Source organism: Neovison vison, chromosome 2 (genome assembly GCF_020171115.1).
Source record: "Neovison vison isolate M4711 chromosome 2, ASM_NN_V1, whole genome shotgun sequence".
In the NCBI taxonomy this organism is placed as follows: domain Eukaryota; kingdom Metazoa; phylum Chordata; class Mammalia; order Carnivora; family Mustelidae; genus Neogale; species Neogale vison.
The window spans coordinates 229292620-229315986 of NC_058092.1; the positions used below are offsets into that span (position 1 = coordinate 229292620).

Consider the following 23367-nt stretch of genomic DNA (forward strand, 5'->3'; position numbering starts at 1 on the left):
TTTGACATTTGCCTTTCATTTTTGCTTATGCTTTGGCTTTTGAGGCGTTGGGTGGGTAAAGAGCATATTTTAAAAATAGGTGGGCCAGGTGTGCGTAGGTGGCTCAGTTGTTAAGCATCTGCCTTCGGCTCAGATCATGGGATCGAGCCCCGCATTGTGCTCCCTGCTCAGCAGGAAGCCTGCTTCTCCCTCTTCCACGCCCCCTGCTTGTGTTCCCTCTCTCCCTGTTTCTCTCTGTCACCGAAAAAAAAAGAAAAAAGAAAAAAAAAAATGTCAGCCAGTCTTTTGAAATTATCATTTCAGTAATTATGCTTAATTTTTTCTTAAATGAGTTTGTTTTTCACTTAACTTCATAGTTTAGAAGAACATAGTTTAGAAGAATAGAGGGATTTAACTTTTTTCTTAGTTTTTTTTGGCTGTGCCATATATTAAAATGTACCCTTTTGGCATTGATGTTTCTATGATATGCTCTTGTTTGACATTTTTATTATATGCCCAGTGTTTGTTTGTTTTGTTTGATGAGAAAATTGATTTTTAAAAAAATTTTAATTTTTTAATTAGTCTTAACCTAATTACTCTGCTTGAGATATTTTGGACTTTGCTGCTAGTGTGAATTCAGACCACAAAATATTTCACATTTCACACATTATTTATTCATTGTTTTCTTTCTTCTTATCCTTGGTTGTTAAATTTGGGCAGGAACTTAAGTTCCTGATACTGTTTTTGTTTTTTTTTTTAAGAGATTTTTTTTTTAAAGATTTTGTTTGTTTATTTGACAGAGAGAGAGATCACAAGCAGGCAGAGAGGCAGGCAGAGAGAGAGGGAGAAGCAGGCTCTCCGCCAAAGAGGGAGCCTGATGCTGGACTCCATCCCAGGACCCTGGATCATGACCTGGGCCAAAGGCAGACACCCAACCGACTGAGCCACCCAGGCGCCCCCTGTTGAATAATTCTTTATGTTTATCTCCTTTCATCCTTTTTAGAATTGTTCTTTAAAAAGTCTCACATGAACTTGACAGAAATTTTTTCTTTTACCTTCTGTACTCTTTTTGTTCCGAAGATCTACCCACTAGTTAACCTCACTGAACACTCCCTCCCTCACTCTGTCCCTTCCGGAGCCCCGAGGTCTTGTGCTCACAGGCTGTGTTCTTTGGAGGCAGTTTACGGTGCACACGTGGTAAAGCTGAGCACATGATAGAATATTCTTTTACTTCAGGAAGGAGCAACAGTGCATTAGTATATTATTACTGTAAGTTTGCAAAGCTCACCAAGGATTCTGTTTTCTTCTAAAGACTTTCTTGTCTTTCCAGAAAGTTGGAGTAGAAATTACATGGCTGAGAAAACTCTCAGAGGACATTCCCAGTTTGCGCCTGTGATGGATGACGAAAAAGTGGTTCATCAACATTTGCTCAGAAAGAATTCTCACAAGTAGGAAGCCATTTAAAAGATAACATGCAGAACAAAAAGACAATGAAGAAAATCAGTACCACGTTTGGACAGTATGGAAAGGAAATGTAATTTTAAAAATGATGCAATTAAAAATTCCTCAGATCAGGTTAGTTGTGCAGCTGTCAAAGTAATGCTTGATATCGATGAAGAACTATTTGTGGCATGCAGACGGTTATTTCTGTTTCTTAAAAACTTACTGTCAGTGGGTTATTAAACTTGCATTTTTTAAAATTAATGTAGTATGTTCTTTTATTCAAGTATGGACTTCTTGAGAAACTGTAGTTATATGATTTTCCAAAAATTTGTGTTCTACTTTTCTACTTTAAATGTGAGCTGTAGTTCTGAGCTGCTTTACTGCGGGGTCATTTGTGTCTAAGAGGAAGTAACCAAGATCGCTTATATTCCAAGTTGAATCTGAGGTTTTATGAAGCCTTTCAAGCACTGGCTGAGCACATAGAGGGGGACATGAGAAGCTCCCGTGGCCCAATAGTCCTGGGAAGCGCTCTCCCGGCACATCCTTGTCAGCCAGCGGTGGTGCGGGGGCGGGGGAGCCGATGGGACGTTTTCCATTTTGTCATCTGAGGTAGCCGTGCGGTTGCCTCGTTGCTAAACTTTCAATTAATGTGAACCAAAGTAGAGTTTCTTGGTTTTTTTTTTGTTGTTGTTGTTGTTCTTTTTTTTTTTTTTTGCTTTGTATTAATTTCACTTATACCAAAGTGTTTCAGAGTATGAAAGTATTGCTTCTAGACTGTAACATCTACTTCCTGAAAAGACTGTTCTGTAATATTTCACTTTGTTTTCTTATAACTTCAAATTATCTTAAATATTTTCCTAACACTATATGGGAATGCTGATTTTTCTTCCTTTGTTATGCAGTAGAAACATTTTACACTGTTTATTACATAGTTCTCATGGAACATAGAATTTTTTGAAAGCAACATATGATACACATTTTTTTGTGTATATATTCTAATTAGTGTGAATAAAATAGTCACTGCATTTTTAAAAAGCAGCAAATGTTTCTCGTCTTCCTTAAATATTCCTCTGAGTTCAGTGTTCGTTTACTTTTCACTGTGAGTGCCTGCGTATGTAGTTAGTTCGTAGCATTATCGCCTAATAATTGAATTAGGACAGAGCAGTTTTAGAGTGGCACGTGCTCTCGGGCAACATGTTTATGCCGACCACCTCCTTCTCCAGCGAGGACACGACACTGCTTGCCTTTCGCTGACTGCAGATCTAGTGGCAGATCTGGCTGGAATACAGTTTCAATGACTCCCTTTTGGCTGTCATGTCTCTACACCTAGTATTACTGCTTTTCACCTAATCTCCACTTAACTTCCTCAAAGTGATGAAATAAAGAAAAATAGGGGCTATTTATATATACTTAATAAAATCCAGTCTAGTTTGATTTTTCAACTTATAGCTGGTTTCAGCAGCATCGTTCAGCCTGTCGTCTGAGTATTTGTGGGCAGAGGAGGAGAAACACTTGAGCCAATGTCCAAAGAAGAAATATATACTAGTTGGGTTTCAGGAATCTTGAAATTTTAACACTTGAAACATAAATTTTTGGGTGGCTCTGCCTGTGGACATGTATTTATATTACTCTTCAATTTAAAAAAAAAAAAAGATTTGGGGTGCCTCAGTGGTTCAGTGGGTTAAAACTTCTGCCTTCGGCTCAGGTCATGATTCCTGGGTCCAGGGATTGAGCCCCGCATCGGGCTCCTTGCTCAGCGGGGAGTCTGCTTCTCCTTCTCTTTCTGCCTGCCTCTCTGCCTACTTGTGATCTCTCTCTCTCTGTCAATAAAAAAGATTTTATTTATGGAAAGGGGGTGGTCAGAGGGAGATGCAGAGAATCTCAGGTGGGCTCCATGCTCCGCACGGAGCCTGACTGGGGGTTCAATCCTACGACTCCAAGATCATGACCTGAGCTGAAGCCAAGAGTCAGACGCTTAACTAACTGAGCCACCCAAGTGCCCTACTCTTCCATTTCTGTAAACAAAAGAAAAAAGGAAAACTGTTAGTAGGTTCCATGAGGGCAGAATCTGTCCTTGTTAGCATGCTGTTCACTGTTGGAACAGTGTTGAACCACCATGCCTAACGCAGTCTTGTCACAGAGTAAGGCACTTTCCAAATAATCTTCTGAATAAGAGAATTTTAAGAATCAAAAACATGATCTAACACTTGGAAAAGACTGTGGAAGATCATCCAGATCTGTGGTTTGTCAACTCTTTAAAAAAGAGGCAGAAGCCTTTTTCAAGTGAGAACTTTCACCAGATTCTGGAACATAATCTAGATGTGAGCATAGCTTTTGAGTCAAGCTTGACCTTTCCTTTTTCCCAGGAAGAGCTTATCCCCTCCTGCAACCATCCACTCCAGCCCCTAATCTGGGTTAATGTCCTCATTTTCCCCAGATGGGGAAGGTCGGGTCTCTCCTTGTGAAAGGGTTTTATATGCAAAGTGTGGGACAAAAAAGCATTCGTGTCTGAAGTTGGAGGCTGGAGTCCTCACAGCACTGAACGATGGTGACCTGGCTGGGTAACCTGATGTGTGACAATGGGGAAGTACTTTCCAGCTGACAGACCCGTGTGTTTTTTGAGTCTCAAGGCTGTTTTCTTAAAACCGGAGCATAATTATAACGAACAACACAGTTATATTGGTTTTTGAGGTAAGTATGTTATTCGAAAGGTGTGATCCCCACAGCCTTGGCAATGAGGCAGAGGGTAGATAACCACCATCCCGGCAGGAAGGTCATGTGTAGGAGACAGTCACTTACGACATATGGTCTGACTATAAACAGGGTACTGGCAATCAGGACTGTCCCAGAAACCCAGAATGATTGGCCTTGGTATTTTATCTTGTCACTGCTCTAGATTCCTATGACGTGACGCATCCCACTACCTTAGTGTTTACCAAGCAATACTCTGGTGGTGACTTGGTTTCCCGTGTAGATTTTGCTGTCTGGGTGGAGGGTGAACTCAACTGCAGACCCTGAGTGTTTGGTTTCCTTCCAAGTTGCAGTTCTTGTCACTTGGTCGGTTGGGCTTCTGGCTTCTTGGGAGTCCGTTTTGCAGGTGGGTCCTCTAAGAGGAGTTGATAGAATGTAGCTCTTGGAGGAGCTGAGAGGCCCACTCCCCAAGATGTCTGTCTTTCCAGCAGGTTGTCAACCTTGTCCTGGCATTTCACCTCTAAATTGAGCTTGGCAAAACTTCGATAGCATCATAAAGAGCTCTGGTGCCCACCCGCCTTTGTGTCCTGGCTCTTAGCTGTGGCTCCTTGTGCCAAGACTTTTCCCCACTCTGGTCTCTGCAGGCAAAGTGGTTTGTTTTTGTTTTTTGTTTGTTTGGTTTGGTTTTGGTCCATTTCCTCTGCCATGAAATTCCTCGATCTCAGAGTTGGGAGACCAAACGGAAATATGGGTAACATGCGTGTGACAGCGCCAGGCATGTAGCAGCACCCAGAATGTCGCTTGTTGTAACTTCCTGTTGTGCCACCAGGAGCACTCAGGTCAGGGAAGACCCAGGCCTTCATGGCCCGTTGGCGGACACTTCCTGTCTGTCCCTGGGCCTGGTTTCTCGGAGCTGAGAGCTGCTCCTGGCTCCGCATGTGTGGAGTGGGGCAGCCTGGAGGAGGTGGCCGTCATTCCAAAGGAGGATGAGGGCGGTGGAGCCAGCGCGGGGTGGGGTGGCGGGGCGGGTGCTCCCGCTGCTCCGTCTGCTGCACGCAGGCCGGCAGGACGCGGAGCACCTGTGTGTGACCTCCCCATGCCGTGATTCTCTAAGCTCGTTTTCCGAGAAAACATGTTTTCCGTTCATAAATTCTCCCCCCCCCCCTGACATTTTGTTTTCAGGCTTTAAAACACCAGCCCTTTTAGATTTTCCCTGAGCCCGTTGGCCCACAGAACCCTTGGAAAATGACTTCGCGTTGACCCCAGTGGGAGCAGATGAGCTAATACGCTTTCTTCTTTTAGTCTCAGGCCAAGGGAAGCGAATGTGGACAGTGCACATGCTTACTATTCTCGAAAATTACCGTAAACCATGTTCAGCTTGTCGGAACCTATGATGACACATAAAACACGCCAGGGGGTGTGGAGGACCCGGCCACCCGCTAGCGGACTGGTTTGAGGGTGAGCAGCAGTTCGGGTTCGTGGGCAGGTGGAAAGGGTATACTCAGGATGACCCACCCTGTTTTTCTGTCATTTCTTATGCTAAAAAGTGACTTTTGAGAGACTGTATTACGGAATTTTTTTAAAAAAATTTATTCGAGAGCGCCTGCGCCCTAGAGTGCGCATGCGCAGGGGGTAGGGGCAGACGCAGAGGGAGAAGCGGGGGCTCAGCGGAGCGAGGCGGGGCTCGAACCCAGGATCCTGAGGTCATGACCTGAGCTGGAGGCAGACGCTAAACCGACTGAGCCACCCAGGCGCCCGGGACGCGTTCCCCTACTCAGAAGCAGGGAGGACGGTGTGATGCAGCTCCGCGTGCGCTTCCCCTGGCTGCAGCCGTGCTGTCCGGACGGGAGGCCTCCCGAGCAGAGCGCCCAAAGGCCAGGTCGGTGGTGGTAGCCGGGGGGCCAGGGGCGGGGGGTGCCTTCAGGACAGGCGGTGGGAGGAGATGTCAGGGGGACAAGGGCGTCGCACGCTGGCGGGGGACGTGGCGCTGGAAGAAAGGAGGTCGTTACGCGTGAAATGCGGAAGAGAACTATTATGAGTGTGTTGAGTGTGATTTTCATGCCCGCGGGTTTTAAAGACCACGTTCCTGCGGCGCCTTTTCTTCCTGTAGTGATCGAATAGCCCGGCCCGTGCTGAAAGGAGCGCGTGTGGACAGCGGGCGCGAGCTCGCCCCCAGCTCAGCTGTATTCGATCCCGGCGCCTCTCAGGTCTGTGCACCTGCTCCCCGAGAGCCCCGGCTTCTCTCCCCAGCGGGTGTTTGTTGGTGAGCACTTACAAAGCTGTTTCACAGCGCACTGCTGACTGCGGGAGAAGCTTCAGGTGCACGCGGCTGCTGTCGACCCCGGAACGTTCCTCCCTGGGCTCGAGCTGGGGGGCGGGGGACCCTGGGGAGGTGTGGATGCCTTGAGGTTCTGGCGCTGCGCACGCTCTAGCTCTTTCCTGTAGTCTTTACAGGAGCCTGTTATCTACTCCATTTTACAGACGAGAGAACCGAGGCTTCTAGAAGCGAGCTGTTTTGCTAGGGCTAAAAAAAAAAAAAAAAGTGCATCTAAACCTCAGAAATAAAAAGAAAAATAAGGGAAGTCCTTTCAAATACTTGGGGATTGACTGCCTGCCTGAGCCAAAACATCTTGAAACCATACCTATGGAAGAAAAGGATACATTTTAGGAGCTATGGATTATAATTTGTTGTTTTTGCCTGAAGTGCTGTTTTCTTTGATGGAGGGCTAAAAAGCTCTTGTTAGTGAAGATTCCCAAATCCTGGTGTAAGTAGGACCTAGATGTATGCACAAATCCCCTAGGAACTCAGAAGGGTGGGGTAAGTGCAAGACGGTCTATTGACCGCAGCGTGTGTAGACAGTGGCCTGGTCTGTGTGCCCACCCTGAGCTTCTCAGTGGCCATAGCCCGGTCGACCCTCCCTGGGCTGGTTCTCCATTCTCGCCTCTATTACCGGCTTTCCTTCCATTCAGGGCAGCCTCGACATTGCCCTGCCTCAGGCGTCCGAAACCTTGGCTGTGCCAGCTTGTCCTCAGATGCCATCCCTGACTCCTCCATCCCACCCAGGGGCTTTCCTTCATTCCAAATCTCACGTCCTCCTCCTTGTCCTCCCCAGCCTCTCTCCGGCTTTGCCTTCTGCTCCCTCCATGCACCCAGCCAGCTATCTGTTCTACTCGGTTGCTTTTCCCTTGTGGGCTGTGCTGCCCTGAGCTGCATGTCCTGCCTCCGTGTGGAATCAGAGCCCGGTCCCACCTGCTTCCTCCTGCCTCGGCCCCCTGCGTGTGCCGCTTCCCCGAGCCTGCGAGCCTTAGTCTGGTCTCAGGTGTTACTCAGAAAGCACAGTTCAGGGTGCCTGAGTGGCTCAGTCGGTTAAGCAGCTGCCTTTGGCTCAGGTCATGATCCCAGGGTCCTGGGATTGATTCCTGCATCAGGCTCCTTGCTCTGCAGGGAGCCTGCTTCTCTCTCTCTCTCTCTCTCTGCCTATTACTCTGCCTGTTTGTATTCTCTCTCTGTGTGTGTCAAGTAGATAAATAAAATCTTAAAAAAAAAAAAAGACAGCACAGTTCAACAGGGAGAAATGACTAACGCAATTCCATCTTTCGCCTTCAAACGATGTTCAAGGGAGGCAATCAGAAATGCAGACCCTTCTCTGTTCCTTTTTGCTGGCACTTCTAACCTTGCCACCCTGTCCGTGACTTGGTACCCTGCCCCAGACACAACAGCAACGTTAGAAGTACGGTTTCTCACCTGAACGCCCTTTCTGCTCTCCAGCTTCCATGTGTGGCTGATCACCTGGCAAGGGGAGGTCAGTGAGCCCCTCATAGCCACAGGTGCCACCTCTAAACTCGAGGTCACCCTGTGAGGTAGCCCTGTGGGGTGGGGGATTGCACTTCACTCTGGGGGTCTGGATTGAATGTGTTGTGTTCCTGTGAAAAAAGGAACTGCGAAAAGATACAGAATTTCCTCCCAAAGTATCATCTGGTGTCAGAAAGTTTCTTTAAATTGTACCCATGATCCCTTTTGCTGGGTAGACTTTTCTAGATACCATCTGGAAATTCCTTCATTTGTCTGTTTTGAAGTGTTCCTTTTCTATCATTCTCTTTAGAGCTTCCTTTAGGTGGTGTTTTGGTCACGTGCGTGAGCAGGAGGGATTTTTGTCCTTTCGTTCAGCTTTTGGGCAGGCGACTCTTTAGTCTTGTGTTTGAGACACAGCTGTAATGTACAGCCATTTTTTTTTTTTTTTTTTTACCCCTTGAGACTATGCCTGCCTTATTTATTTATTTTTAGCTCAAACGTCTTTCTTTGAATTGCCTTCAGAATTCAATTTCTGGGCCACCTGGGTGGCTCAGTGGCTTAAACCTCTGCCTTCAGCTCAGGTCATGATCTCAGGGTCCTGAGATCGAGCCCTGCATTGGACTCTCTGCTCAGCAGGGAGCCTGCTTCCCCCTCTCTCTCTGCCTGCTTGTGATCTCTGTCTGTCAAGTAAATAAATAAAATCTTAAAAAAAATTCAATTTCTGATGCTGCTTTTTATTTTCCAGCAAGTTGCAGAGTCAAACCTTAGATGGCCCTACGTTGTTTTCCCTTTTCCCAAATCAGTTTTGCAAACACCTGCATCTTGCGTGGCTGTGGGCTCTCCGCGACTGTGTGTCATTATCTTCGTCTGTCACCACTTTCTATCACCGGGACCCTCTGGAGTTCCATTCTCTATAAAATGACAGTGTTTTGTTACTTGAAAATGAGAGTTCACCTAAACTGTTGTCAAATATAATGAGTTCTGAATTGGTGATTTTAAGTCTCAATAAGCCTCTTCCAGAAAAAACAAAAAACAGAAAACAAAAACCATGAAGATTAAGGTTTCTGACCCTTGGGCATCTCTAGTCAAACATGTGCTGTGTCTCACGCACAGAATGAAATCCAGTCTGCTGGTCTGAATTCAGAGCCACATCTGCTCTCTTAGGTGCTGAGAGAACATCAACAGTCTTCTCCTTGGGCTCGCTTAAAGTTCTGGAAAGCTAGCTTGCTTTCTTTTTTCTCTTTAAAGATTCATCCATTCATTTTAGAAAGAGCACGTACAAGTGGGGGGAGGGGCAAAGGGAGAGAGAGAGAGACCCCATGCCGAGTGTGGAACCCGATCTCATGACTCTGAGATCATGACCTGAGCTGAAATCAAGAGTCTGCAGCTCAACCAACTGAGGCACCCAGGCACCCCAGGAAAGCTTTCTTTAATAGCAAACTTTCTTCTTGCGCAGAAAACTGGAATATCTTGCTATGGCCAAGCCTCAAAGGGAAATGAATATTTTAAGCCGTTTTATTTCGTAGATGTTGTTTCATTTTGCATGGTGTGAATCCCAACCCCTTTAAAGAAAGTGGTCACTTTTTATTTTTCTGTCTCGAATTGAGTCTCCTGCTCCTTTTAGCTATGGAAGAAATTGTTCCACAAAGTTTCTCATGGTGAACTTGTAGCAACTTATATATGAAAAGGACATGAACAGATAATTCACTAAAAAGGATTAGTATACTTGAAATAAAACGTTCATCCTCGTTACTTATCTCAAAAATACAAATTAGAAGATAAAAATAAGGATCCTGTTTTTTTTTTAAACTTCTCATAATAGCAAATAAAAAAAAGAAAGACAGGCACATAACTTCTTACATTGCTGATAAGAATATCAATTTGTACTTCCTGGCTTTCCAGAAAACAAATTGGTATATTGTGTATCAAGAGCCTAAGAATGGTTTTTTTTTTTATTTGACAGACAGAGATCACAAGTAGGCAGAGAGGCAGACAGAGAGAGAGAGAGGAGGAAGCAGGCTCCCTACCAAGAAGAGAGCCCGATGAGGGACTTGATCCCAGGACCCTGGGAGGCTTTAACCCACTGAGCCACCCAGGCCCCCAAGAACCTAAGAATGGTCTTAACCCTCTAGATACACTTTCAAAAATAGTCTTAAAACGGACAAAGATTTATATACCCTGGATTTATATACCCTGGATTATTCATCATGGGACTATTTTAAGAGTGAACTGGAAACAAAATTGTCAGTTTGGGAAGAAGTTTGAGAAGAGGGAGGAAGACTTGAAATTTCACACATTTCTAGTTTTGGGCATAAGGAGTCTTCCTGGGCAGTTAAAACCTGTGGACAGGTCAGTACAAATCTATTTTGTTTCTTCTTTAACATTTATTTGTTTATTTGTTTATTTTAAAAATTTGAATTCAATTTAATTAACATAGTATATTATTAGTTTCAGGGTAGAAATTTAGTGGTTCATCACTTACATATAACACTCAGTGCTCATCACAAGTGCCCTTCTTAATGCCCATGATCCAGGGACGCTGTCCCTCCACCGCCCTCCCTTCCAACAACCCTCAATTTGTTTCCAATTATTAAGAGTCTCTTATGGTTTGTCTCCCTCTCTGGTTTCATCTTGTTTTATTTTTTCCTCTCTTCCCCTGTGGTCCTCTGTTTTCCCCCACCTTAAATTCCACATATGAGTAAAATCATATATTTGTCTTTCTCTGACTGACTTATTTCGCTTAGCATAATACCCTCTCATTCCATCCATGTCATTGCAAATGGCAAGATTTCATTATTTTTAAACTTTTTTTTTTTTTTTTAAGATTTTTATTTATTTGCCAGACAGACCACAAGTAGGCAGAGAGGCAGGCAGAGAGAGAGGAGGAGGAGGCAGGCTCCCTGCTGAGCAGAGAGCCCGATGTGAGGCTCGATCCCAGGACCCTGGGATCATGACCTGAGCCGAAGGCAGCGGCTTAACCCACTGAGCCACCCAGGCGCCCCAAGATTTCATTATTTTTGATGGGTGAGTAATATTCCTCTCTCTATGTATGTATGTTTGTGTGTGTGTGTACTGCATCTTCTTTAGCCATTCACAGTCAGTAGACATTTGGGTTCTTTCATTATTTTTGATGGGTGAGTAATATTCCTCTCTCTATGTATGTATGTTTGTGTGTGTGTGTACTGCATCTTCTTTAGCCATTCACAGTCAATAGACATTTGGGTTCTTTCCATAGTTTGGCTATTGTGGACATTGCTGCTGTAATCATTGGGGTGCACGTGCCCCTTCAGATCACTATGTTTGTATCCTTTGGATAAATACCCAGTAGTGTGATTCCTGGGTTGTGGGGTAGCTCTATTTTCAACTTTTTGAGGAACCTCCAGACTATTTTCCATAGTGGCTGTACCAGTTTGCATTCCCACCAACAGTGTAGGAGGGTTCCCCTTTCTCTCCATCCTCGCCAGCATCTGTTGTTTCCTGGGCTGTTCATTTTAGCCATTCTGACTGGTGTGAGGTGTTGTCTCAATGTGGTTTTGATCTGTAGTTCCCTGATGCTGAGTGATGTTGAACATTTTTTCATGTGTCTTTTGGCCATTTGTATGTCTTTGGAGAAATGCCTCTTCATGTCTTCTGCCATGTCTTTTCTTTTCTTTTTTTATTTAATTTCTTTTCAGTGTAACAGAATTCATTGTTTATGCACTACACTTAGTGCCCCATGCAATGTGTGCCCTCCATAATACCCACCACCACTCCCCCACCCTCCCACCCCCGCCCCTTCAAAACCCTCAGATTGTTTTTCAGAGTCCATAGTCTCTCATGGTTCATCTCCCCTTCCAATTTCCCCCAACTCCCTTCTCCTCTCCATCTCCCCATGTCCTCCATGTTATTTGTTATGCTCCACAAATAAGTGAAACCATATGATAATTGACTCTCTCTGCTTGACTTATTTCACTCAGCATAATCTCTTCCAGTTACGTCCATGTTGATATAAAAGTTGGGTATTCATCCTTTCTGATGGAGGCATAATACTCCATATTGTATATGGACCACATCTTCCTTATGCATTCGTCTGTTGAAGGGCATCTTGGTTCTTTACACAGTTTGATGACCATGGCCATTACTGCTGTGAACACTGGGGTACAGATGGCCCTTCTTTTCATTACATCTGTATTTTTGGGTTAAATACCCAGTAGTAGTTCTGCCATTTCTTTTTTTTTTTTTTTAAAGATTTTATTTATTTATTTGACAGAGAGAGATTACAAGTAGGCAGAGAGAGAGAGGAGGAAGCAGGCTCCCTGCTGAGCAGAGAGCCCGATGTGGGACTCGATCCCAGGACCCTGAGATCATGACCTGAGCCGAAGGCAGCGGCTTAACCCACTGAGCCACCCAGGCGCCCCTAGTTCTGCCATTTCTTGATTGGGTTATTTGTTCCTTGGGTGTGAAGTCTGAGAAGTTGTTTATAGATTTTGGATAGTAGCCCTTGATCTGATAAGTCATTTGTAAGTATCTTCTCCCACACTGTAGGTTGCCTTTTAGTTTTGTTGACTGTTTCCTTTTGTTTTGCAAAAGCTTGTCATCTTGATGAAGTCCCAGTAGTTCATTTTTGCTTTTGCTTCCCTTGCCTTTGGAGACGTGTCTAGCAAGAAGTTGCTGTGGCTGAGGTCACAGAAGTTGCTGCCTGTGTTCTCTTCTAGGATTTTGACAGATTCCTATCTCACATTTAGGTCTTTCATCCATTTTGAGTTTATTTTTGTATATGGTGTAAGAAAGTGGTCTGGTTTCATTCCTCTACATGTGGCTGTCCAATTTTCCCAGCACCATTTGTTGAAGAGACTGTCTTTTTTCCACTGGATATTTTTTCTTGCTTCGTCAAAGATTAGTTGGCCATAGAGTTGAGGTTCTGTTTGTGAGGTCTCTATTCTGTTCCATTGATCTATGTGTCTGTTTTTGTGCCAGTATCATACTGTCTTGATGATTACAACTTTGTAATAGAGCTTGAAATCTGGAATTGTGATGCCTCCAGCTTTGGTTTTCTTTTTCAACATTCCCCTGGTGATTCGGGTTTTCTGGTTCCATACAAATTTTAGGATTACCTGTTCCATCTCTGTGAAAAATGTTGATTGTATTTTGATAAGAATTGTATTGAATGTGTAGATTGCTTTGGGTAGCACTGACATTTTAACAATATTTGTTCTTCCAGTCCATGAGCATGGAATGTTTTTCCATTGCTTTGTGTCTTCATCTATTTCTTTCATAAGTACTCTATAGTTTTAAGAGTACAGATCTTTGGGGGCGCCTGGGTGGCTCAGTGGGTTAAGGCCTCTGCCTTCAGCCCGGGTCATGATCCCAGGGCCCTGAGTTGGAGCCCTGTGTCGGGCTCTCTGCTCAGCGGGGAGTCTGCTTCCTCCTCTCTCTCTGCCTGCCTGTCTGCCTACTTGTGATCTCTGTCAAATAAATAAAAAAAAAAATAAATCTTTAAAAAAAAAGAGTACAGATCTTTACCTCTTTGATTAGGCTTATTCCTAGATATCTGATGGTTTTTGGTATAATTGTAAATGGGATAGATTCCGTGATTTCTCTTTTCCCTGCCTCATTCTTTGTGTCTCCAAATCCATCACACTGATTTTATATGCTGCCACTTTGCTGAATTCCCATATCATTTCTAGCAAGTTTTGGGTGGAGTCTTTTGGGTTTTCTGTATAGAGTATCATGTCCTCTGCAAAGAGTGAAGGTTTGACTTCTTCTTTGCCAAGTTGTATGCCTTTTATTTCTTTTTATTGTCTGATTGCTGAGGCTAGGACTTCCAGTACTATGTTGAACAACAGTGGTGAGAGTGGACATCCCTGCCATGTTCCTGATCTTAGGGGAAAAGCTCTCAATTTTTTCCCCATTGAGAACGATAGTTACTGTGGGTTTTTTTGTATATGACTTTTGGATATTGAGGTATGTTCCCTCTATCATTATACTGCAGAGAGTTTTTGTCAAGAAAGGCTGCTGTATTATGCTTTTACTGCATCTACTGAGAGAATCATATGGTTCTTGTCCCTTCTTTTACTAATGGGGTGTATCACATTGATTGAATTTTTGGATGTTGAAACACCTTTGCAGCCCAAGAATAAATCCTTCTTGGTTGAGATGAATAATCCTTTTAATGTACTGTGTTTATTTTTGTAAGTATTAAAACAACACATGTTGGGGTGCGTGGGTGGCTCAGTTGGTTAAGCATCTACCTTTGGCTCAGGTCATGATTCCAGGGTCCTGGGATTGAGCCCCACATTTAGCTCTCTGCTCAGTGGAGCTTCTCTTTCCTCTACCTGCTGGTCTGCCTACTTGTGCTTTCATGTAGTCTTTCTCTCTGTCAAATAAATAAATAAAATCTTGGGAAGACTAACCAACCAACCAACCAACCCATGTGAATCCCTGTTGATGGTAGGCTGAAGGTCATTTGTATATAAACCAGCCTGAGTGGACAAAGGATGTGTGTACCTTGAACTATGGTGGGAGTTGGGGGCTCAGGATCCTCCTAACCCGTCCTAACCTGAGCATTATGGGGGTGTTGGAGTGGGCTTGGCCACAGTTGCAGATAACAACAAAGCCAGTGTTAGAGCCCCATCTCCTGAGTCAAGTCAATTTATGTCCATCTGGAACCGAAAAAGTGAATGACAGCCTCTTACATCACTTAACTGTTTGTGGCATAGAAATGGCACAGGTCCAATGTATAGATAAATAAACTGAGATTAGGAAAGTGGAGTAACTTGTCTAAGATCACACAGTGATTGAGTGGTGGAATTGTCAGGGTAGAGAAAGAAAATGGAAAAATGAGATGAACATTCAAGATTTTACTTCTGGCTTTTCTTATGTTCCTCCCACATTTGGACAAAATCTCTCAGTGTGTTGATCAAAAATTCTTTTTTTAGTGGATTTTGAAGGGAGACAAGTATGTTAATCATCTAAAAAATATCCGATCTCTCATATGGGAATGTATCTCCTACAACCTCCTTACCTTTCCTGCCTTATATAACGGTTGATAATATGCCACTGGGGCCAGGGACAGCTGTTTCTTCACTTCAGCGAGTTTTGTAAATACATTTTCCCCCCTTTGTTGGCTGGTGCTACCCTAACTGTCCAACACCCCTGCTTTGGTCCTCTGTGCAGGGTCCCATGTCTATATTTGAAGAACAGGTAGGAATGGATGTCTTATCTGATGTAAAATATAGAACCTTAACTTTATAAGCTTCAGTCAAGCCAACAAGAATGTTAAGAACATCTTTAATAAAGTTGCAACTATTTCTTTTCTTGGCTTGCACTTTCCCCATGGCAGAATACTTTCATGAGCTTCACTGTATTTGATCTTTGTGCTAATTAAGGGAGGAAACAGGACAGGGGTGATCATCTCTGTCTTTATAGATGAGAGAATCGAGGTTCCCAGAGGCAATGGGACTTGCCCACAGTGACTCAAGTGACTCAGGAGTGGGTGAGGAAGCTGGGACTGGAATTCAGATCTTTCCATCCTAGACCAGCCCTCTTTCTGTGGCACCATTTGCTACTTAGAAATACATTTTTTTTTCCTTCTCCATTTCTCCTTTTCTTTTTCCAGAGAGGGAGAGAGAACATGCAAGAGGGGGAAGGGGCAAGAGAGAGGGAGAAAGAGAATCTCAAGAAGACTCCCTGCTGAGCACAGAGCCCAACTCCGGGGCTTGATCTCACCACCCTGAGATCATGACCTGAGCTGAAATCAAGAGCTGGATGCTTAACTGGCTGAGCCACCCAGGCGCCCCTGGAAACACATTTTGTATCAATATATTATTGGTAGCTCTGCCAGGCCCCCAAATGTATAAATATGAGGTAGCTCTTGACACCATATTGGATTAGAAAATTTGGAAAATACAGAGAAGCATAAATGAGAAAATAGAAGCTACACCATTTTTTTTCTCTTATAAAAATGGAATCACATTATAATATTTGGAACTTGCTTTTTTCATTTATTATTTCTTGAATTTTTCTCTGTTATTTAAAAAACTTCTATAAAATTAAATCAATTTTTACTTAACCAATCCCCATTAGCTGATTTTTGAATTGTTTCCAAATTTCCAAATATATATGTGTAAGTGCATGTGTTTGTGTGTGTATGTATGTAGAAAGGCATGTCAGAAAAAAAAAAAGACATATCAGATAGATCATCAAGATCCTGTTCCCTGAGCAGCAGTGTTGGTACCCACCCAGACTGTACATTCCTTGTAGATTTAAACATCAGCTACATAGCTGGGTAGTGAAGTGGAATTTTATTTTCAAGTCAAAAATAAATTCTACTGAAGAGCCAAATTTTAAAAAAAAGAGAGAAATGTGAATTCCAGAAAGCATTCCTCTGTTTGAACCCAGTGGCCACTGAACACACCTACAGTGACTTCCAAGTCCGATTTACCTAGAAGGGATATGTTTACCAAAAGGTGACATTTTATATCTAACTCCACAAACTGTTTTGACCAGTGGATGTCATTTAAATGTCACTTGCCCATATGGTCATGGAAGCCTAGTGATACAGTGTCTGAGCCTTTCCAAAACTTCTGGAAAGGCTTTATATTTCAAAAAGTTTTTAGTTATCCCACATGTGTAATGTATATGACTTGAGTTACTTCTGATTGTTTTCCTTCAGGTGAATGAGGATTTAGTACTTGGTCTGATTTATGTAGCCAATGTTGACAACATTTAAAACTCCTTTGTAGTATCTGTGGCATTATTTACTCTTATTTAAAAATGAAATTGGCGGGGCACCTGGGTGGCTCAGTGGGTTAAAGCCTCTGCCTTCAGCTTAGGTCTTGATCCCAGGGCCCTGGGATTGAGCCCCGCATCGGGCTTTCTGCTCAGTGGGGAGCCTGCTTCCTCCTCTCTCTCTGCCTGTCTCTCTTCCTACTTCTGATCTCTCTCTGTCAAATAAATAAATAAAATATTTAAAAATGAACTTGGTCCTTGAATGTACAGCTTGAATTTCAGAAAATGCAGTTATTGGCTGTAGATATTATTTCCAGATTCTCTACTCTACCTTCCAGAGGCTTTTAAATCCAAATTATGCACATGAGAGGGGAGGAGGGGGAGCAGAGTGGCCCATCCAATGTTTCCTCTTGCTGAGCAATCTTGTTTTCCAGAACACACTTGTTCCCTTGTTGGTTCCCTGCTCCCCCCACTCCCCTACCTTCCCACCCTTGCCCAGTTTTCAATACCCATCTCATTACATTTTTCACTTACGATGCCATGAGAGAGGATTTCCACTATCAATAATGATGGACTAGCTTATTGCATACCAGCCACCCTACTAGAAACAACTAGAAAATATGATATATAGAAAATAATGTCTTGCTACCAAAGAAGCAAGGACTGGAGGGACTGAAATTCCAAAGAGAAGGAAGTGTGGCAAAGTAAGTCTGACCCTGGTGCTACTTCTCCCCTTGAGGTAATTCCAAAGCAGCAGGTGGTGACCGAGATACAGCTAAGGTGACAGCAGAGCTTTCAGGATTTTTATGAGACCAAAGGGACAAAATTGGAGTTGGCAACGCACCAAGGAGGAGGGATTCTGATAAAAACTGCAGGATTTCCTTTAGATAGCAATGAATCAGAAGTAGGGCAGCCCTGACAAAGACTGAAGCTCAGATTTTTCCTTTTAAGACGATTTATTTATTTATTATTTAAGGTGGGGGGGCAGGACACTTGGGGGGGGGTTTGGAGGGGAGAGGTTAAGAATCTCAGACTCCCTGCTGAGTGCAGACTGACGACCCTGAGATCATGACCTGAGCCAAAGTCCGGAGTCAGACACCCAACTGAATTAGTCACCCAGGTGGCTCTGAAGCTCATGTTTAAATCCGTTTAATCCCTGATTGTATTAAGGTGATTTGGCCCCATGTGAACTGCTTGTAAGAAGCAAAACATGTCCTTTTGGAAGGAAGATACTATCGCCCAGAGCTTCAAATTTTCTGTGTAATTTTTCATATACAATGTCCAATTTGCATGACTGAAAACCAAAAGAAAAAAGCACACCTATAATAGATCCAGACACTGGAGTTATTACAGACTTAAAAATGATGGTGCTTAATATCATCAAAAAATTAGATGACAATTTGGAGTAGAGAATTGGAGATCTAGAGTTGAATTGGAAATATAGACTTGGTTTCATGACCAAGAAGATGTAGCTGAAGAGAGGCATCCTGAATTAGAAGGTAGGTTAGAAAGAAATAGACTGAAGCACACAGTGGGAAAGGATAGAAAGCACAGGAAAGAGTGTAAGACACATATGATATATCATGAAAGATCTAACACATGTATATGGAGTCCTTGAAGGCAGGGAGGACAGAGGCTAGGGCAGGAGCAGTATTTGAAGAGATAAGAGGACTTTCCAAAACCGAAGATGTTGTCAAGAAGCACCACAAACCCTTAGCTGGATAAATCCAAAGAAAATCCCAAGAAAAACACACACTAAAGCACATCATTGGAAATGCTGAGTGGCTTTACATCACTCCTTAAGTAACTACTTGACAAGAATGTCTTCTACTGAACAGACCTTCGCTTACATGGGCAAGCCCACTGCTGTGCATTTCCACAACTGCTTCTTCACCTTTACCTTTAGAATTCTTACCAGATACATCTCTCTTTGGGGGAACATTTTCCAAGGACCAGCATTTGCCCAGAGTGAGGTCCCTGTGCCGCCAGGGCTAATGTGCTCCTCTCACTAGTCCCAGGGGAGAATTGCTTAGTGCTGCATCTGTCTGGGCATGCCTTTCATTGAGGGGCTGGAAGATATGCAGGGTCACAACTAGAGCACAGGCTCTGGGAACAGATTGCTATCCTCATTTACCTCCTACTTCTACCACTTAGTCATCATATAATCTTATCTTTTGGAGCCTTAGTGTACTGAAATGAACAATAAGGATGATAACAGTTACACTTTTAAGGGTTGTTATGAGATTTCAATGAGCTCATGGATGTAAAGTGTCTGATGTATAGAAGAAAGTTAAGGGATGGGCTTATTTTCAAATCTCCTTGACCCATTTATTTCTTTAGTCTGATCACAGCCATGTATTCTTCTTTAAGAATAGCTGAGGCTTCTTCAAACCTTTTGTGCCTAGTTTGTCCCAGTGGGAACTGTACATGAAAGAAGAGGAGGTGGTGTACATTTTATATCAGATGAGAGACCTTAAAAATTAATCTCTTTAAGTATGTACAAGAGTTGGTGAACTTCATCCTTCAAAGGAAGAAGCAAACATTAAAGTTTGAAAAGTTTCCAGAAAGCCAGAGAAATCAGACCCTGATAGGATCAAATAAACCAGCCGGATTGGCTGAGGGATTTTTCTTCTTATAGTAAAGGTCACTGCTCTTACTACTGACCCATTTAAATTTGCTTCCTAGTTCTGCCTTTTAAGAAAAATCGATGCATTGAATGCACCATTCTATCAGAAAATTCTTTAATAACGATTTCCATTAAAAAAAAATAACGATTTCCATTAATTGAATCTTGTATTCCTGGTTCAAATGTTAACCTGGCTACTGTTAACATCTTGGTTAATGCGTTGAAAAATATTTTTATATAATTATTATTATTTTTAAAAAAGATTTTATTTATTTAATTGACAGAGATCACAGGTAGGCAGAGAAGCAGGCAGAGAGAGAGGAGGAATCAGGTTCCCTGCTGAGCAGAGACCCTGATGCGGGGCTTGATCCCAGGACCCTGAGCTGAAGGCAGAGTCTTAACCCACTGAGCCACCCAGGCACCTCTATATAATTATTTATCCATGCACACACTAGGTGTTTTACTCCAATTTATTTTACTCACAATGTGTTCCTCCTTTTCCTTAGGTAAATACATATTTATACAGTTAATATTGTAATTTTAGCTACATTGAAGAACATCGGAAAATAAATTTTATTTAATATCAAAGATTAAACGTATCCACCATTAACATCCACTTGTCTGATATTTTGGTGCTCCCTGGATTAACACAGAGGAGCATTTAGGAGAAATGAAAGAAATGACCATATCTGCCTTTCAGAGAGCACTAAATACCTACCAGATACCAGAAGAAACTGTCACCATGCAGGATCTCATCTCGTCCTTGCAACAACCTGGGGAAACCTTTCCCTGGGGCCACGTGCATCTTTTCTTCTCCATTTCTCCACTAGGCAGAAATATGATTTTAGTAGAGATATCAACTTGGGTACTGAAATTGGTGGTACTCCTTCATTTACAGGGTATAATTTTCACTTATTAGGTAGACTTGTGTTATAAGGAAGGTGCCCCAGAGTGCATTAACGTGCTGGGATAAAAGTCATTATGAGAGATTTACTCCTCTTTCCCAGACTGACATAAGAGCTCTGCTGTTGGCTTTTGGGGAGAATCTAGGATCCTGTGATGCAGGTTTGGAGGCATTCCCTAGTTCATTCTGCAGAGATGTGCTGCAAGCCTAGTCCGACCCAGGCTCTATTCTAGACGCTCAAAATGCAGCCCTGAAAGACAGAGGTCGTTTCTCTCGAGAACTGCACCCTAGTGGGAAGAGCGGTAGCTGATAAGCAATGAACATAATAAACAAGTGATAGGTGCAGGGTTTTCTCGAATATGGCAAGTGCAGTGGGAAAAACAAACACGGGCTAGGGGAGATGAACAGTCTGGGAGGGGTGTTCTACCTTGAAAGGGTGGTCAGGTTAGGCTTCACACCAGGCGACTGCTGAGCAGAGACCAGAGGGAGGTGAGGGCATGAGCTGCTCGGGGAGCCGGAGCCGGGCCACAGCGGGCAGGGCAGGCAGAGAGCACACAAGTGTGAAGCCTCTGAGTGCTCCAAGGGGGGATGCTGGGGGGGCTGTGGGGAGGGAGCAAAGGGAAAGAGAGTTTGAGTAAAAGCGGAATTTCTTTTAAATTACTTTTGCCTCTATAGACTGTGTTTTCCTACCCCCACCCCATCCCCCAGGGATGAGTCTAACCTAGTGTGGTACTTGTCCCTGAGGTCAGGAGTTTTTTGGACAGGCTTCTTTACAGATGCTTCCACAAGGACTGACCTCTAATCTAGGGGTTGCCAATTTTGTTGTTAATTTTTTAAACTTTTTTAAAAAAGATTTTTATTTTATTTATTTATTTGACACACAGAGAGAGATCACAAGTAGGCAGAGAGGCAGGCAGGGAGAGAGGGAGGAGGAGGGAGGTTCCCCACTGAGCAGAGAGCCCGATACAGGGTTCGATTCCAGGACCCTGGGATCATGGCCCGATCCGAAGGCAGAGGCTTTAACCCACTGAGCCACCCAGGTGCCCCCCCCCCTTTTTTTTAACTCTTAAACATTTTTTAAAAAATGGTGGTATAATACACATAAAACTCACCATTTTAACCATTTCTAAGTATACACTTCAGTCTCATGAAGTACATTTGCATTATTATACAACCACACCATCATCCATCTCTAAGTTCTTATGTACAGCTGGAACTCCCTACGCATCAAACAGGAACCCCCCGCGCACCCCCCCCCCCCCGCCCTCCTGTCCTCCGGCTGCCTGCCACGCCCCCAACCTTCTGTGTCTGGGACTGTGACTCCTCTGGGTACCTCACATCAGTGGAATCACACAGAATTTGTCTTTTCGTACTGGCTTATTTCATGTACTGTAATGCCCTCAAGGTTCATCCATATTCTAGTATTTGCCAGAATTTCCTTCCTAAAAAGGCTGAATAACATGCCCTCGTATGCATACGCTGTGTTTTCTTACTTGCTCACTGGTCAGGAGGCTCGGGGCTTGCTTCCACCCCTTGGATATTGTGAATAATGCTGCTTTGGACACGGACTGCTGGTATCCGTTGGAGCCCCTGCTTTTCATTCTTTTTTGTCTCTGTGTCAGTGGGTGGCGGAGAAAATTCCTGGGTGCCTCAGCCAGTGGGAAGAGCGGCCTGACTGGCAAACCCTGGGCCTCTCAGGCTGCCGGGGCAGAGCGGAGGGATCTGCCCCCCCCCCCCCAGCCTGCCGTCTCGGTGCTCAGGGCTGCAGAAGATGCTGGACAAACGTGAGATTTGTTGCTGTTGTCGCTACTTTTAGGACTTCCACAAGTACACATTTTTCTATTTTACTTTGTAATTCCAACTGCTAAAATGACCCTGAGCCATGTGCAAACTGCAATAAAGCATCAGCATTTGGCTTCCAGGAAGATAAAAATGCAGCAGGAAGAAACAGCGGCGGGAGAAAGAAATCGCTGGGAAACACATAACGAAATGCCTGGGCTAGTTTTTCCATTTCCCCTCACTGTTTAAACTCTGTGTATTATTCAGTGCAGGGTTGTTTATAATGGTAGAAGTTCATGAACAACCTTAACGGTTGTCAGTGGGAGGTAGTTAGTTAAACCACAGTCCACCGTGTCATGGGATACTGGGTAGCGGAAGAGAATGACAGACTCTCTCTAGAGACAGATCTACCAGACATTTTAAGGGAGATAACAAAGGTAAAATGCTGAGGTAAAATGTACAATCTTGTACAGTATGCCATGTTTTTTAGCAAAAGGGAAGAAATCAGAATTGTGTGTGTGTGTATGTGTTTGCGCGCACACATTCGAGTGCATTCTTATGCTTACTTGTGTATGTGTGTGTGTGCGTGTGTGTGTGTGTGTGTATACTGAAGTCCTGAAAAGATGCATAAGAAACCAATATCAGTGGTTATGTATCAAGGTGGGAAGGAGATTTTCACAGCATTACTTTATATATTTTTTATTTCTGAGCCATGTAAATATATCACCTTTTGAAAATAAAGAAAGGGCTTGTATTTTCCCACTAGCCTGCCCATTGGCTCAAATCTTAAATTAAGGTGATTTATAGGCAACCAACAGTTGCAAAATTCCTGGCAAGAAAAAATACATCTCTTAGAAGCTCTTCAGAATTTGTCTTCTGGTCAAGGAAGCCAGCCACTTCTGATCCCAGCCCTGGAGAGGCCCCGAGAGGAGATGGGAAGGGGACAGTGCTCAGAGCCTCACTCTGCAATGGACCCTAAAGAAGGGGGAACATTGTATGCAGGGCGTGGGGTTTGCAGTTGTGCAGGGCAAGAGACCAAAGCCAGGATGGACTAAGACTGGGTTTTATTTAGGGCTTTCTCCCTCCCTCATTCTACTCTGGGCGAACCAGGTGAGTAGCTGGGAGGCGCTCCCAAGTTCGATAGCAGAGCTTAGCTTGTATGGCTGGACGAGAACTTGGGTCACTCAAAAGCTTACAGTCTGGAGCCAGTCCCAACAAGCAGAAGAACAGATACCCTGATTGATCTGAGTGCCCATCTCCATGAGCTCAGAGTTCCTATCACTGCCCACCCCAGGGGGTACCCGGGCAGGAATCACTTGAGCCTGGAAAGTCTCCGTAGGGACTTTTGTCTCTGTACTCCAACTCACCTGTGGAGGCAAGGTAGGGCCTTTCTTCTGGAGAGCTATCACCAGCCAAGGAACAGTCATTTTTTTTTTTCTTTTT

The 23367-nt window shown here is 43.7% G+C and overlaps 1 protein-coding gene across 3 annotated transcripts in view; it reads left to right on the forward strand.

Moving 5' to 3' along the window:
• LOC122901168 (SEC23 interacting protein) overlaps window positions 1-2460 on the forward strand; it is a 40473-nt gene extending 38013 nt beyond the window's left edge. For 2 of the 3 annotated variants that reach the window (XM_044240633.1, XM_044240635.1), the window contains exon 19: window positions 1310-2460. The gene's annotated coding sequence lies outside the window, so the exon portion shown is untranslated. The remainder of the gene's footprint in view (window positions 1-1309) is intronic. The other variant, XM_044240634.1, reaches the window with a different exon arrangement.
• The last annotated feature ends 20907 nt before the right edge of the window (window positions 2461-23367 follow it).